Below are 16,992 nucleotides of genomic sequence, written 5' to 3'. Positions count from 1 at the left end.
GTAAATTTACCTGCCATTTTCTCAGAACCATTTCAGAAACCATTGCTGTTTTCAAAGAACTAACTTTGTTTTAGTATTCTTGCATTCAAATGATTTTAGGTAAAGTGTTTCCAACCATTGGCAGCTACCATACAGCACTTCATTTTCAACAAGTTCTTAACTCCCTTAACCCACCTAGGCTGAAAGTACTTCTGCTAGGGGAACTTAACTAGCATACCTGCATCTCCCATCCCATTATTTGGCCTATCTACCAAATAATATGCTGGAATACATTTAAACAGACCCACGGAAGCCATTAATTATCACTTTTAAAATGGGGTTCTATAAAAGTCAACCTACAGATGTTTGTTTCCTCACCTCACCACGCACCCCCCACCACCATTCCAAAGCGCACACACACACGTCTCCCTTTTAACTTCCCTTTTGATGTCTTTTTGTCCTGATCCATGCCTAAAGAAGAGCCAAAGTACAATGCAGAAGGAGGCAGACCCTAATCTGCAAGCTGTGTCCTGCTGTCCCAACTGAGAGCGGCTGGAATCCCTCACTCTTCACAGCTCTCTAGGCATCATCTGCAGTAGCCCCTGCCCATATAGTAACAAAAGCTGCTATTTTGTGACTGTCTTTGCCGTGTCAGGTGCTGCATTAAGCACCTGGTCTGCATTAGGCCATCTCATTCTTGCAACATCTCTATAACCTCATCGGAGAAACCTAGAAGTAATTTGTTCAAGGGCAAGTTAACAGCAGGTAGGTATGTGATATTTGAATACAGAGTCTGACTCTTGGACCCATACAGCAGATACATCTTAACCACTTGTCATGATGAAGAATAGAGTCTTCAGGGCTCCAGACCAGAGTGTGAATCTCAGCTCTGCGATTTACTTAGGTGAAATGACACTAGGCAAGTTATTCATTCTCTCCAAGCTTCAGCGCCCTCATCTGCAAAACAGGATGGGGAATAGAACCACTGCATATGGTTATGGAGGGATAAATGATGCTGTCTTGCATGTATAGAACTTGGCATGGGCCTAGTATTTTGTAGGTGTTCAAACATGTTAGCTATTGCTACTACTACATATTTATAAATCTCTCTATCCCCCCACACACTATCCCGGCATACACCAGGTAGTATGCGCCTGTAATCCCAGCTACTCGGGAGGCTCATTAACCATGTCATCGAGGCCAGGGATCGAGTTTATTAATATCTTTCTCCCCAGGTGCCCAACTGAATGCCTTGGAAATATTTGTTAAATGGATGTTTCAACAGCACTGGTTTTCTCCACTATTTCAAATGATCAAGCATGGCCCTCCTCTATTTTGACGCACAATATCCTCTTCTTGCTAAATTCTACTCCTTAACATTCAGAAATGAATTATCAAGTATCTAAAGAGATCATTCTCAAATTCTTAAATTAGAAGAGTTGTATGGTATTTTTTTTTTCTTGTCTCTAGAAAATGAGTGAAAGTCGGCCTCCCTTCCCTCTCCCAAATCTTCTTGGACTCTCAGAAGGAGAGACCTGGCATTTCAGGAAGGCCTCACTTTCACAAGTAGAGGGATGGAACTTCCAAAATAAACAATACCCAGGTTGGGACAGGGGTGGATTTTCACTTTACAAGGAGATTTCCACTTTCTTGAAATTTCAGTGATCTCTTCAAACTTCACTTTCTCCTAGAGAAGTTCAAGAAAAATTTAGCTCCCCTGAAATACTTCGGGAGTGCATTCCTTTTGTAAAATGAGGCACACTCCTGTTGAACCCAGTTTGTTTCCCACAGCACTTTCTGGGCTCTCATAAACCCCTGTAACACTGTCCACCACACAACCTACACATGTCTTTGCCCCATCTGAAGAGCGCATTCCTCCTGCTAACCACGCCAAGCACAGTCCCAGCCAACATCAACTACCTGCCACCAAAATCTCCCTTCCACCCCTCCCTGTGACTGGGCCCACTAGGCCATCAGCAAGCATCCTGCTCAGTCAAGTGTGTTAGTTTCCAAGGACTGCTGTAAGAAAGCAACACAAACTAGGTCGGGCACAGTGTCTCATTCCTGTAATCCCAGAACTTTGGGAGACTGAAGTGGGCAGATCATTTGCAGTCAGGAGTTTGAGACCAGCCTGGCCAACATGGCAAAAACTTGTCTCTACTAAAAATACAAAAAATTAGCTGGGCATGGTACTATGTGCCTGTAATCCCAGCTACTCGGGAGGCTGAGACAGGAGAATCACTTGAACCTGGGAGGTGGAGGTTGCAGTGAGCCCAGACCACACCACTGCACTCCAGCCTGGGCAACAGAGCAAGACTCTCTAAAAAAAAAAAAAAAAAGGCCAGGCGCGGTAGCTCACGCCTGTAATCCCAGCACTTTGGGAGGTTGAGGTGGGCGGATCACAAGGTCAGGAGATCAAGACCATCCTGGCTAACATGGTGAAACCCTGTCTCTACTAAAAATACAAAAAAAAAAAATTAGCCGGGTGTGGTGGCGGGCGCCTGTAGTCCTAGCTACTCAGAAGGCTGAGGCAGGAGAATGGCGTGAACCCAGGAGGCGGAGCTTGCAGTGAACCGAGATAGCGCCATTGCACTCCAGCTCCAGCCTGGGTGACAGAGCGAGACTCCGTCTCAAAAATAAATAAATAAATAAAATAAAAAAGACCACAAACTAGGTGGCTTAAAATAGCAGAAGTGTATTCTCTCCAAATCCTAAAAGCTAGAAGTTCAAAATCAAGGTGTTGCCCGGGCCATGCCTCCTCTGAAGGCTCTTGGAGATAATCCTCCCTTGCTTCCTCCAGCTTCTAGTGGTTGCCAGCAAACTTTGTCATTCCTTGGCTTATAGATGCTTCACTCCTAGTGCTGCTGCTGTCTCCAAATAGCCTGATTCCTTCTAAGCCTATGTCTGTGGCCTAATGTCCTTCTTCTTATAAGGATATCAGTCATATTGAAGTTAAGGTTCACCCTAATCCAATATGATCTCATCTTAACTTGATTATATCTGCAGTAGTCCTATTTCCAAATAAGGTCACATTTACAGGTTCCAGCATGAATTTGGGGAGGACACTATTTCAACCCAGTGCAAAAAGAGATCAGTATGAGTAGAGAGACTCAGCATCGACCTATGGGGTATGACACAGAGGGTTTCAGGATGAAAATCTTTCTCCCCTTCCATAAAGAAATGTGCTATAGCGCCTAAATCCCACCATTAAAGAGACTTCCCTTTGGCTCTCAATGCCTTTTTAGTGCCAAATAAAATAAAAGCAAAACCTATAATAATCCAAATGCTGTCTGGAGGAATGACATTCATAAATCACTATCATATCATGCTTGAGTGGTCATCAGTCCCTTCTTGAGCATGACAGCTAGCAGAAGTGAGGTTCTGTTCAAATGGAGCCTGAAATCTGTGACTAGAATGAAGCAGGTAGCATGGGAAACCTAGGTAATAAGGTACCACAGGTAGACATGCCTTAGTGCCCGCTTTGGTAACCTACCATATCCCAGGGAGCCCAGAGCCAGACCAGGCACTATGAGGGGGCAGGAGGGAGCAGAGTGCATGTGTACTCCAGTTCATATTTATTGAGCACCTACTGTATGCCAGGGACCATGCTTGGTGCTTCCACACACATTATCTCTTTATAGCAACCTCGTGATGAAAAACATACCATCTCTCAATTCCCAGATGAGAAAACTAAGCCCCAGGGGAGTTACGTGGCTTGAAAAAGGTTGGGAAATTAGCAGTAATTACCAAGTTCAAGTTCAGATACTGACATGTTTTCCCACATCACAGAGAAGAGGCAACAGAATCCAAGGTTTCCAGTCCCACTTCTGCTGGAAGCCAGTCCAGCCTGAAGCTCTCTTGCTATACATTCAAGTTCACTCTTCTTAACTTCTGGTTTTAAATCTGCAGCCATTTTCTACTGCATTTCCAATGTGCCTCTGTATGTATCTTGGAGAGAGGAAAAAAGAGAATATATGGGTCAATATAAGCAGACTCTTAAAAGCGTATACTTTATCATTGTAATAATCATAATATATTTTACTTTACAGCCACTCATAACTGAAGCCTCTGGGCACCCTAACAAAAACAGCTAAAAGAGAAAAAGAAATTATATTAAACAAAGGAAATACGACTATAAAACCCCAATAGCCAGGGAACTAAATGAACAACATAAAACCTCCAAACAACAAAACTACAGTGAAACCAAGAGGGGGAAAAAACCTTTTCACGAGCTTTACCCTGAAGAATTCTATGCTGTGAGATCACATCTGTTTAAAGCACCATAATTTATCGATATGACATCAAACCAGGAACCAGCCATTGTAAACCTTTCCCGCAGAAACTCTCAGAAAACTAACCAGGTGGTCGGTGGGGGGGTCTATAGCACATAGCTGGGGCAACAATGGCTTTAAAATTTTATGTTCAAATACATCTATGTGAAGTTCCAAATCTTGGTACTGAGATGCAAAAATGAGTTCATTCCATGGGTAAACAGAATTTACAAACAGGGCTTTTTTAACAATAGTCTTTTTTTCTGAGATAGTCCATCCATGAGTACTCGCTGATGACTTCTCAAACTGCTGCTAAATGGACCATTTTCAAGAACGGGTCCTCTTTAGAACTAGCCACTGAGTCTCAAATACTGTGAAAGGTTTTGGGGAGGATAAAAGCTCTTTCATTTAGAAAGTAGCTGAGTTACTCAGCCTATCCTCCCATTCTGATGTTGCAGCCATTTCACAAACAGAAATTCCTGTTGACCCACGATACCACCATAAACCTTTGTTTAGGAACCACTGTGACTGCCATATTCATGTTTGTGAGGGCAACATTTCCCCCAAGCAATTGCTTCCCACATCCTTCCTATATGCTTTCCTGTTAAATATAGGAAGTAGACCCTGCTGGGGAAAAAATCTTTAAAAGATTTGTAAGGTTACAACAGCACAAGCGTTTAAACTACCTGGTTAGCAAAATGAAATAAAATATTTAAAATGCTGAAAGACAACCCCTGCCTGTATGTAAAATGTTGCTCAAAATGTTCATCCTCAAGTACTTTCTAGATCAGTATAGATCTGGCCCCAGGAATTAGGACACTCATGGCAGAAACGTGAACCTCAAGCCCAATGTAGCTTCAAGAGTAAAGCAGGTGAGAAAATAGTGCAGAGAGGAGAAAGAAGGCAGTATGGCAAGGAAACCTGATGATATGGGGGGAGCCAGGCATGCAGGAAAGTCAGCCCAGCCTGGGCTCTCACCCATGCTCTAATGCTTAGTAGCTAGAACACCTTGGATCAGTCACTTAACCTTCCCGGCCCCTGTGTTATCGTCTCTGAAATGAAGAGAAAGTGCTAAGCAAACTCTGCTCTTTTTATTTTATGGAAGCCCATGCAGTTCTTCAGAGGAATGACCATCTCTCCATAGAACAACATGGCCAGCTCCCAGACACAGCATGTAGTTAAAAGAGCAAGCCATGGAATGACACACACTGGGTAATACCATTCACATTTGGAAAAAGAACCCACCCTGACAACTCCGGATGATTTCTACAGGCCCCTGGCTGTATGTGTAAGGGTACACAAAACTGTAGACTGAGGCACACAGGCCAAGGCACAAGGGTGGACTCTTCTGGAAGCAGGTTTAAACTAGGCCAGGGCAAGTGAAGAGAATATATTTATATATATGTATATATTGCTTATGCAAGAGAGAAGAAAACTTTTATGTGGTCAGTAAAAACATCATCTAGCTTGTTTCAGGAATAAATATAGTAATTCTAGAAAAGTCTCTGCAGTCAATAAATGAGAGCTGGGGTTACAATGAGGCCAAAACTTGGAGAACCCCTGGGTTCAGGATGATGTAAATATGCTACCTTACTTAGCTGGGCTAAAAACCTACTTGAAATGGACCTTGTAAAGCAAGATATGAAAAATGGAGTTGCAGCTGAGACTGGGGGAGCCCCAGGGGGGAGGAAAGCCTGGGGGGTCCCCTCTGTCCCAGTATGTCAATCAGAGGGCCTCTTGGTGAGCCATCCACTATGTACCTGCCAGGCATGGGACACACACTCTCATCAACACCCCAAGCCAGTTACTGGGAGCACTAATATGATTGATGGTACCTCTACCCCGCCCCCATGTTGACCAAGGCACAGAACTTTTGGTTCTTCTCACTTGGAACTGCCCAGGTGGAGACATGTTGATCCGGAAGAGTTCAGAGCCAGGACCCAGACTTCCCATTGCCCTCTTCATTTTGATGAACTCTGTAGCATTGCTCAATTTAAGCAAAAAGAGCTTCCATGGGCCTTCCTGGAAATACCACAAAGACATTTCTTTTTTATACACCAGAGGTAAAGGTATCACTAGCACACAAGCAGGAGAAAATGAAACGACCTCTGGCAGTCTGCGATTGTCTAGTGCTCAAAATGTCCCTCCTTACTTTAGATATAGACTGGGAGTCAAAGCAAAATCGTATTTAAAATTAGGTTAACTGTTTTATTTAGATGGGCCAATCACAGCAGGAAGACTACAGAAGATGACTGGGGACATCACTTGGAATCTGCACCAAAATGATTATGTTTTCCTCAATGAGCAACTTGAAAAATATACATTCAACCACATAAATAAAGTAGACATTAATCCAGAATCCATGCTCCATTTCTAGCAAAGGCTATCAAGCTCTGAAATACAAGAATATCAGGAGGAGAGGCAAATTTCCTCTCCTTTGTTCATTCCATTTTGCATAAGTCAAATCCCAGATAAAGCCTCCTGCTGGGAGGAGGTGCAAATAGGTGGGCAGAGAGGCTGATGGCCTGTGTGGCTATGAGCTTACCTGCTCCAGAAGTCAGACTCCACCCACAAAGCTTATTTTAAAAGAAAAAAAATGTAGGTTTTAACCAACTTAAGTATCAGTTCGCTTGGGGGGGAGGGGGATTATGTTGCAATTTTTTTCCATTTTGCCTGTATAATAAAACAGTCCCTGTTCAATCTGGTGCACATCCTTTTAAAAAGTTTGAGTTCAATGTATGGGTATGTGGGTGGCGGGTGGTGGGGGTGTTAAATCAACTTTGGGTTTAGCAAATTAACGCAGGTTTGCCTGATTCTGGTGTATGGATCAGTTCCAGATCTGTTTTTAGGCACTAAGCTACTGAAGGATTATTATTTTTTGAATTTGTATTCCTTCTTAATCCCCTAATCCTTTCCGGAGAAATGTCCAGATTGTCAGGCCAACACATGAAAAAACCTCAGTGAAGCAGCAAGAAAAAAATATAAAACAATAGATAAATAACCATGGGATATATTGTTCAGCTTTTGTTGAGCTTGAAATGTGCCAAGTTGGAAATAGGAGAGAGAGGTTTGTGATATTCCACTGGAACATATTGTCACTGTTATAACCAGCCCACGTTCACTGGAGCTGCCAATTATTCCCCAGCCACCATTTTTTTCCTTTAGATTGATCTCCTGCTTGAGGCTGTTTCACACCCATGACTCTGAAGCTTCCCTAGTGGCATGTTGGCTAATTAAGAGCAAAATCCATCTCTTGATGAAATAATGCTGCCACTGAAAAGGAATTCTACATTTTTTTTTAATTCTTAATCAGGCTGGAAGGAGTAGTATTCTAACACTTGTATTAAGCATAGGAAAAAAGGTCTATAGCTAGCAATTAGCAATGATGAAAAGGACAGCGATTTAAAGCATGTTGCAGTGACATTTTTATCAAATTAAATGAGTTTGCTAGGCCCACCAGCTGCATATGCTTATTGTCATTTACTGTTTGGACAGCAACACATCAGCCACTGAATATCAGGAGGTGCCGAATTTAATAAGTCATTTTGACACTGGTGTGAAACGAACAGATCAGCATTCTGAGGAATGTGTTCACACTCTGAACAGACAGGCAGACATTCTAAGCATGTGAGGTGACACCAATCAACAGGAAGAAATGATGAAAGCCAGGCTAGGGAGCAGGCAATGGTGGTAGTGGCGACAGCAGCAGGCGTGGAAACACACCACTGAGAAAAGAAAAAGATTCGCACATGCACACACCGAACCTACCGTTTCCTGGTTTAGCTACACACAGCAGCTGAAGGGGCGAAGACTTTTCAGAAACACTGGGACGTGTATCCATTCTAGATCCCGGACGTTTTCATGTATAATTTAAAAACCTACCCAGTTTTCTTAAAACCACCACTAAGAGAAGCTGATAAATCTTCAGATTCTGTTGTTGTTTTTGCTCCCTCATGTTTGAAATATGGCAAAAGACACCAACAAAAAAAATTCTCTGCATGCTGGGAAAACAAATTTTCGTTTACCCTTTCTACCTAATAAATTTGCCCTAAACTGATTGCCTAGCTAGGATAAGAGGAGCTGGTATTACTTGGTTTTGATTTACAGTGAGGGAGGGTATATGTTGCTTTCAAAACTCTTGCTTGGAACATGAGATGTGGAATGACATTCTGATAATCCCAGAAGCTATTTATGTCAAGGGTGAGATCTGATACCAATGTCTTAACCATGTACCTGGCATCAAAGTTAAAACACACCAGACAGTCGATTGCCAATTACCTCTTAAAACCTGCAGGTGTAATTTACAGCCTAACAAAGGTGACTAGTAATTAGTTCATGGCTTCGGAAGTTTCTAATGCCATCTAGTGGAAACGGTAAATCTGATCACTTCTGCATCAAAGGAGAGCCTCAAATTCCAGCTAATATGTCACTACGTTGCTTCATATTGAGAAAAACTTTGTGCCAGAGTCCAATCTCAAATGTATCTCAAAAAAAATTGCTACAGTGCTCTCATAAGACTAGAATACATTGCATTGGGAAATAAGACTTGCCCAGAATACCCTTGGACGCCTGCCCACTGCAAATGAAATCATTATTAGCACCAGGCCACCACTGCCAGGCCCGTAAGATCATTTTCTTCATCACTCTTCTCTTTCTTGTCTTCCAGACTCTAGAATCCAGAGATAGGTTCTTTGGTCAATTTTTAAAAATCATTTTGCAAGTCTAGTGGGTTCCATAAAACCTGAAATATCTTTTGAAGTAAATTTTGCACTGATTTTTATCTAGAAAGTAGTTAAGAAAAACTAAATACATGTTGATAGTTTAATACTGGAAGCTCCTTAACTTTCAGCAGAATGTTCATAGATTTTCCTCCAGTGAAATTCTGTAGTGATAATCTGAGCAAGGACAGCATTGGAGACTTTCTGCCTCCTTTCAAGATGGTCACCAAGCAGCTTTAGCCATGGAGCTATGACATGAGAATCAAATGGTGCCTCGCATAATTGCAAACACAAAAATACTCCCCATTTTATTTTGCATAGGAAGATGGGCAGGTGAACAGTCTCTGTTCACCTTTGCATATGTCACTCTCCTCTGCATCCACACTCAAAGGCAGTCCTCACTAGGAGCATGGTTATGGGAAGAGAAATTACTGTGCAGGGAATCTGGAACTGAGTTCAAGTGCAAATTAATGTGAAACTCAGAGCTACTCATTTCGCCTCTCCCCACTCAGTTTCCTTATCCATCAAATAAGGAAGTTAAATACAATCTCAACTCAGAAGTCTTTTCTTCTCTAAAACCCTGTAGTTTAGAATTTCAAGTCCAAAATTCAGATCTTCTGTTTCATTGTAATACTTGTATTTAAAAGTACTAACTTCATTGTAGTTATTTCACTTAAAATAATAATGTTTACTAAAATGAGCTTTATTATTTTATTTATATTATGTTATCTTTATTATAATTATTTGTGTTAAAATTATTGTATTAGCCCACTGTTTGGACTGCCATTGATTTTATTTTATTTTTTTTATTTTTTTTATTTTTTTTGAGACGGAGTCTCGCTCTGTTGCCCAGGCTGGAGTGCAGTGGCCGGATCTCAGCTCACTGCAAGCTCCGCCTCCCGGGTCTACGCCATTCTCCTGCCTCAGCCTCCCGAGTAGCTGGGACTACAGGCGCCCGCCACCTCGCCCGGCTAGTTTTTTGTAGTTTTTAGTAGAGACGGGGTTTCACCGTGTTAGCCAGGATGGTCTCGATCTTCTGACCTCGTGATCCGCCCGTCTCGGCCTCCCAAAGTGCTGGGATTACAGGCTTGAGCCACCGCGCCCGGCCTGCCATTGATTTTAAAAGCAACTTATTGGCAAGAGGAGAGGGCTACAGTTTTTCGGTTTTTTTAGACGGAGTTTTGCTGTTGTCGCCCAGGCTGGAGTGCAATGGCACAATCTTGGCTCACTGCAACCTCTGCCTCCCGGGCTCAAGCAATTCTCCTGCCTCAGCTTCCCTAGTAGCTGAGATTACAGGTGCCTGCCACCACGCCCAGCTAATTTTTGTATTTTTAGTAGAGACGGGGTTTCACTATGTTGGCCAGGCTGGTCTCCAACTCCTGACCGCAGGCAATCCACCCGCCTCAGTCTCCCAAAGTGCTGGGATTACAGGCGTGACCCACCGTGCCCGGCTGGAGTTTTAAAGAGTTACAAATAGAAAATATGGTATACCTTTCCTATATATGCCCATTTAGCATTGCTATGTTGGATAAAATATATTTTATTTCAGTATATTTGTAAAATAAAGAACTTTTTCAATTGGAAAGAAATATATAGTCTTGCCACACATATAGTCTTAAAAAAAAAAAAGGAAAATAAATCATTTGTAGCTCTAACATCCAAAGACTTGTCTTGTTCATTTAACACAACAGTTTACCCCCTCAATCTTCTCCTCATGTGTAACATTCACGTAATTTTATCATATGGCATAGGTAAAATTGTACATGCTGATTTTCATAATAGCATTTATTTTTGTGACAAGAAATATACAGTTTATTATAAATATACAAATACACAAAGAAATTAAAATCACCCAGAATCTCATGACTCAGATATCCTCATTTACTATTTTATTTCTTTAAACTTTTTTTCTATGCATAATTTAACATGGTTAAGATTATATTACATATTCTGATTTTAAGTACAATTAACCCAAGAAGAGTCATTCACAATTCCTAGTTGGAAGATGTTATAAAGAGGTTTTAATCACAGATTATATCTGCCACTGGTAGGTTATTCATTTTTCATAATTACAAAAAACCCTGTATACTCAGGTCATTCAAAATGAGTTCTAAGAAGCATAAAATTATTACTCAAGTTCTTTGTCAATGCAATTTTTTTGTATTGCTGAATAAAAATCAGTTTCAATGGAGGGATAAAAAAATACTTTCTGCGTTTAGTAATTCTGCAAACACAATGCCCTGTCATTTAAATATTGCAGGCCCTTTTTTTGTACTAGAAAAGAAGTAGGTTGTATTGTTTTAAGTAGAAGGTGATTCCATCTGACCCATGAGGTAAGGAATATTACCCAAAAAAAAGTATTTCCTGATTCTGAAAAAATAGCAAAACCCAACAATAACAACTAATGGAAAATAGCAAAAACCAACAACAACAACTAATGGAAGGGTTATAGACCCTAGCTTTTTTTGCCCCTGGGTTATAAATCCATTTGAAAATACCTAATATAATTAGATTTTTTATTATAGAATCGAAACAGAATAAAAAGCTGTTTGTAAATCTTTTTACATAATGATTTCCAAGTCCTTAATCCTTCAACTGGCTGGAGTAAAACTTTGAGTAATTTTTCCAGTTGTGTACAGCTTGGCATATTGCAGAATTTTTAATATTGTCTTCACAAATTAACGCAATTCTTGGGTTGTGACATCCCCAATTCTTAACCTTCAAAACTCTGTAGGTGGGCATCAGCTTCTTTAGTTCTCTAGGGGGAACTCTGAAGCCAGCCTGATTTTTGTTCCTTTGTAGACTAATTTTGAACCCAGATGCTTAAAGAGCTTTCTTTAGCCTCATAATTCAAAAGACACAGGAGGAGTCTAAGGGTAGACCTCTTTTCTTGGACCATATCAGGACCTCTGTGAGTCCTTTCCATCTACATTCAAGACTTCCTTTGCCTCAAGAAACTTTCTGCTTATTACATCTCTGATGGCCCCTTTTGTGCAACATGGAGCGTGAGCTCTTCCTCAACAGCACCAATGGTCATGTTCCCTCTTCTCATTCCTCTGGCCTCCATCTCTACCCTACCCCATATCGTTTTAATCTTTATCTTATTTCCCTCCGTATCCGAGAAAAGTTTTATTTTGTAGTATCTGTGCACCACCCTGCATAACTTCATTACAAATTTCTAACCTCCAACTCATTTCTAACTTCCTTACACTCCATTATTTCATATTTTTTAATTCATTCTACATTGTTTTGTTTTTACGTCAACACTACTGCCTTTTTTTAGGTAGTACAAATGTAAACATCCCTAATTGAAAAGATGTGCTTATTTCCCCCAATTTTTCCTTTATAAGAAGAAAAATTTGATCCAAGCATGGTGGCTCAAACCTGTAATCCCAGCATTTTGGGAGGCAGAGGCAGGAGGATCGCTTGAGCTCAGGAGTTCAAAACCAGCCTGAGTAACAAAGGAAGACCCTGTCTGTATATTAAAAAATATTTTAAAAAGAAAAAAATAGTATGTAGAAAGAGTCTTCATCCACACATAACAGATGTTAATAGTTTATCATATTTGATTCTGATCTTTCTTAGACACATAAAATATCACAGATGAAGTTCAAGCCTCTATAATTCTCCAGTGTATTTGTTTTCATGCTGCTGATAAAGACATACCCACGGCTGGGCAATTCACAAAAGAAAGAGGTTTATTGGACTTATAGCTCCACATGGCTGGAGAGGCCTCACAATCATGGCAGAAGGTGAAAGGCACATCTCACATGATGGCAGACAAGAGAAGGGAGCTTATTCAGGGGAATTCCCCTTTATAAAACCATCAGATCTCGTGAGACATATTCAATCTCATGAGAATGATACGGGAAAGTCCCACCCCCATAATTCAATCACCTCCCATTGGGTTTCTCCCACAACACGTGGAAATTGTGGGAGTTACAATTCAAGATGAGATTTGGGTGGGGACATACCCAAACCATATCACCCAGATATAATTATTTTGAGGTTATTGTGTATCTAGTCATAGTTTCATACTTTTACTACTTATACATGGATTTATAAATAAATAACAGTGGGCTGTTTATTAAATTTCTATACGCAGTATCATATTGAAAATGGTATCATTTTACCACGTTTGTTTTCTCTCAATATTATGTTCTGTGGAGAGGCCACATTCAGATGTTCCAGCTGACAGCCCCAGCTGAGGCATCACCCTACAGCCAGACTCCACCACCAGACATAAGAGTGCATGAGTCTCTTATACAATCCCACCCCTAGTCCTTGAGCTGCTCCAGCTGATGCCAACGAGAGCAGAAACAAGCTGTACACATGGATTTCTGCCCAAATTGCAGATTTGCAGGCAAAGTAAGTGATGCCATAGTTTTAAGCCATTAAGTTTTACGGGTAATTTGTTATACAGCCAAAGCAATGTGAATGGCTTCTTCCTGTTCCCTGTCCTGGTTCTTCCACTTCCTTACCTGTTCTCCTGAGAGCACTGTCTCGATAAATTATTTGCATATGAGTTCAAGAGACCCAGGCAGAGTTATGGGGTAGTCCACACGAACAGACAAATTCACAACTTCTCTTAAAAGCTCTGTTTTCATTAAAACTGTATTCTTCTGCAAATCAAAGCCACAATGAGATACCATCTCACATCAGTTAGAATGGCAATCATTAAAAAGTCAGGAAACAACAGGTGCTGGAGAGGATGTGGAGAAATAGGAACACTTTTACACTGTTGGTGGGACTGTAAACTAGTTCAACCATTGTGGAATACGGTGTGGCAATTCCTCAAGGATCTAGAACTAGAAATACCATTTGACCCAGCCATCCCATTACTGGGCATCTACCCAAAGGATTATAAATCATGCTGCTATAAAGACACATGCACACGTATGTTTATTGCAGCACTATTCACAATAGCAAAGACTTGGAACCAACCCAAATGTCTATCAATGACAGACTGGATTAAGAAAATGTGGCACATATGCACAAGGAATACTATGCAGCCATAAAAAAGGATGAGTTAATGTCCTTTGCAGGGACATGAATGAAGCTGGAAATCATCATTCTGAGCAAACTACTGCAAGGACAGAAAACCAAACACCGCATGTTCTCACTCAAGTGGGAACTGAAACCCGAGAACACTTGGACACACGGTGGGGAATACCACACACCAGGGCTTGTTATCATGGAGTGGGGGAAGGGGAAGGGATAGCATTAGGAGATATACCTAATGTAAATGACAAGTTAATGGATGCAGCACACCAACATGGCACATGTACACATATGTAACAAACCTGCATGTTGTGCACATGTACCCTAGAACTTAAAGTATAATAATAAATTTTTTAAAGATCTTAATATAAATAAATAAATAAATAAATAAATAACTCTTCTTCTGTGGTACCAGTCATTGGGCAAAATAAGCAATTGAACTAAAACTAAAAGGTGGCAAGAAGGAAGAAATATACTCTCTGAATTCTCCTCTGAGTAAACACATTAAAGGAGGAGTCAGAGAACCAAGAAGCACCCAGAATCACTGTTAATAACAGAATTATTTTGTAGAGAGTACCATCTTGTAAAGGCAGTGCTTCAACCTTTCACCTTAACAATCCTGAAAGAATCCCTAGGAGATTTTTCATCTCCCTCTCTCTGGTGGGAAAAAAAAAAGAGCAAATCCCATTGCCCTCCTAAAGTTTGCTCTCTAGAGAAATCATTGGGGTTCCTGTGAACAGGTGCCCTGCCAAACAGCTGGATACCAAGAGTAGGGAGGAGAGTGAGTATTAGTTCTGAGTCTCTAGTTCCACCCCTTGGAGGAAGAGCCTCTGCCAACAAATAGTTTATGGGGCAACAGAATTTCATTTGCTGATGAGTGTTGCTCCCCATAGTGATCTGAGCATTTCTTAGAAAATGACCTTCTCTTTACCCCTGGTGCTTGACTCTAGTCCAGTGACCTCAAGACAGCAACAAACAGCTGATATACTTTATGGCAGGTATTTCACATACTAGGTCTTTGGAATGGATATCTCCTTCTGAAGTCTATTCTGCAGCCACTCCAGCATGGTGCATATTTCCAAGTGATTTTGACCTTGGCCAGCTCCAGTTTTAGAGTTCCTCTCAATGGTATCACTATCCAAGACTGCAAGTTCATAGACAAACCAACATCCTACGGCAACAGTCACATAATTACAGGCTTCTTTTAGTCTTCTACCAGGTCCCTTGGAAATAATTCAAAAATAATGAGCATACTTGGAGCACTGTGAAATAAGCCTTAGAGAATTTTCTAGGATGGGATGTATTTAAATTATTCTCCATCTTGCGGCTTTATTTGCATTACAAAATTCCTCCCACCTCCACCATGGAGGGCAATTTGTCTTTCCCAGGCTTTATGTGTCCCCAACCATCTGGAAAATGAAGCTAACCTAGGAGACACTGGAGCCCTTCACAAAAGGCTGCTCTATTTCCCTCCTAAACTCACCTTGGCCACTGTCTCATGCTCTCATGCCCAGGAGAAAGCCTTACGCTGACAGTCTGTCAAGAAGCTGAGCCTCTCCTGGTGTTCTTCCAATAGCAGTGTAACAGCACCTGTGGAAAACAAGGTCTCAGGTCATCACCAGGGTTGCAAACTCCTGTGGCTCAGGAAAGTCCATCTGTCCTGTGCCTTCAATGGTCAAGAAAGAGAAGAAAATATTTGTATCACATGCAGTTGTGAAGTCCTCTGAAGCAGATTCCAGAAAGCTTTATGGAAGGTCACTCCCAGAATGGCAACCACTTCATTTGGCCCATCCCCATAAGATACCTTTAAATTCTAGCAAACCTGAAGATGTCTTTAGAGCTTTGGCATTTGGCTTTTCGTTTGTTTTTATATTAACCTTTGCCTATGTTTCCCAGGATCAGTTAATTTAATCTGCAATAAACTGAAGTACCATAAAATTCATGGCAGAGTTCAGCCTTAGGGGTCAAGCAACCTAGATTTCAAGCCCCAGCTGGTTCTGTATCTTAATTTCTATTTTTGTGACCTTGGAGAAGTTATGTCAACTCTCTAAGCTTCCATTTTCTTTTCTCAAAGAAAAAAGTATAATTCTCTATAGAGTAATTGTGAACATTTCAGGGAAATACTGCATGTAAAATACTAAGTTTAACACCTGACACCAAGTATGGATTCAGCTAATATTATCTATGTGAATACAAATCCTATGAAACTCCATTTCATCCATGATGCTCTGTCTGGAATATTCAGGACCAGGACTCTTCTATAAACAAGGGGGATAATCTTGTAGCATGTGGTGAAACCACATTTCAAAGGCACTAAAGTAGGTATTAGACACACACACACACACACACACACACAAATAGAATAATCTGGATGATCTCTTGCAAGCACTAAACCTAAAAGAGAATAGGCTCCAGGCCAACACACATTTTCTGCAAAATTGAAGATCCACCCCACAATATGTGTTATGCTCTTTAGACCTGGAAGCTTCTTTATGCTAGAGACCTCATTTGGGGACTCTTATGCAAATGGGATGGACAGGGTTTTGAACTGTATTATTAGTTGTTGGGGATTCTTTCTGCAAAGTCGTCCAGAAATACAGAGATTTTTTTTTTATTATGAAAAACTTCAAAGATACGCAAAAGTAGACAAAATAGTATAACAAACCCCTATGTTCTCTTTATTCAGATTCTACAACTATCAATTCGTGGACAATTTTGTTTCACCTAGACCCCCACCCACTCTCCCCAATCCTATTATTTCAAAGCCCATCCCCAAAATTATTTCATTTCATCCATCAATATATTCTATGTGTTTCTAAAAGGACTCACATTTGCAAGATCTAACTATATATCACTATCACACTTAAAAGCTTAATATCAATTCTTTAATATCAAATGTCCAGTTAATGTTTAAATTTCTAATTTGTCTAATAAATGTCATACTACTTTAACCGTGTATTTGTTTCAATAAGAATCCAAATAATGCCTATACATTTCAGCTGATTTATTTCTTTTCTGTCTTT

At 40.7% G+C, this 16,992-nt stretch overlaps 1 long non-coding RNA gene across 2 annotated transcripts in view; it reads right to left on the bottom strand.

Moving 5' to 3' along the window:
* LOC117099750 overlaps nucleotides 1-15,637 on the bottom strand; it is a 51,417-nt gene extending 35,780 nt beyond the window's left edge. For both annotated transcript variants that reach the window (XR_004443988.1, XR_004443987.1), the window contains exons 1-2: nucleotides 15,453-15,637; nucleotides 3,750-3,927 (exon numbers count right to left, since the gene is read on the bottom strand). This is a non-coding gene — a long non-coding RNA (uncharacterized LOC117099750). The remainder of the gene's footprint in view (nucleotides 1-3,749; nucleotides 3,928-15,452) is intronic.
* Nucleotides 15,638-16,992: the final 1,355 nt, after the last annotated feature.

The sequence above is a fragment of the Trachypithecus francoisi genome, unplaced genomic scaffold (genome assembly GCF_009764315.1).
Source record: "Trachypithecus francoisi isolate TF-2019V2 unplaced genomic scaffold, Tfra_2.0 Lachesis_group17, whole genome shotgun sequence".
NCBI classification, from domain to species: Eukaryota; Metazoa; Chordata; class Mammalia; order Primates; family Cercopithecidae; genus Trachypithecus; species Trachypithecus francoisi.
This window is presented reverse-complemented; position numbering and strand designations above follow the sequence as displayed.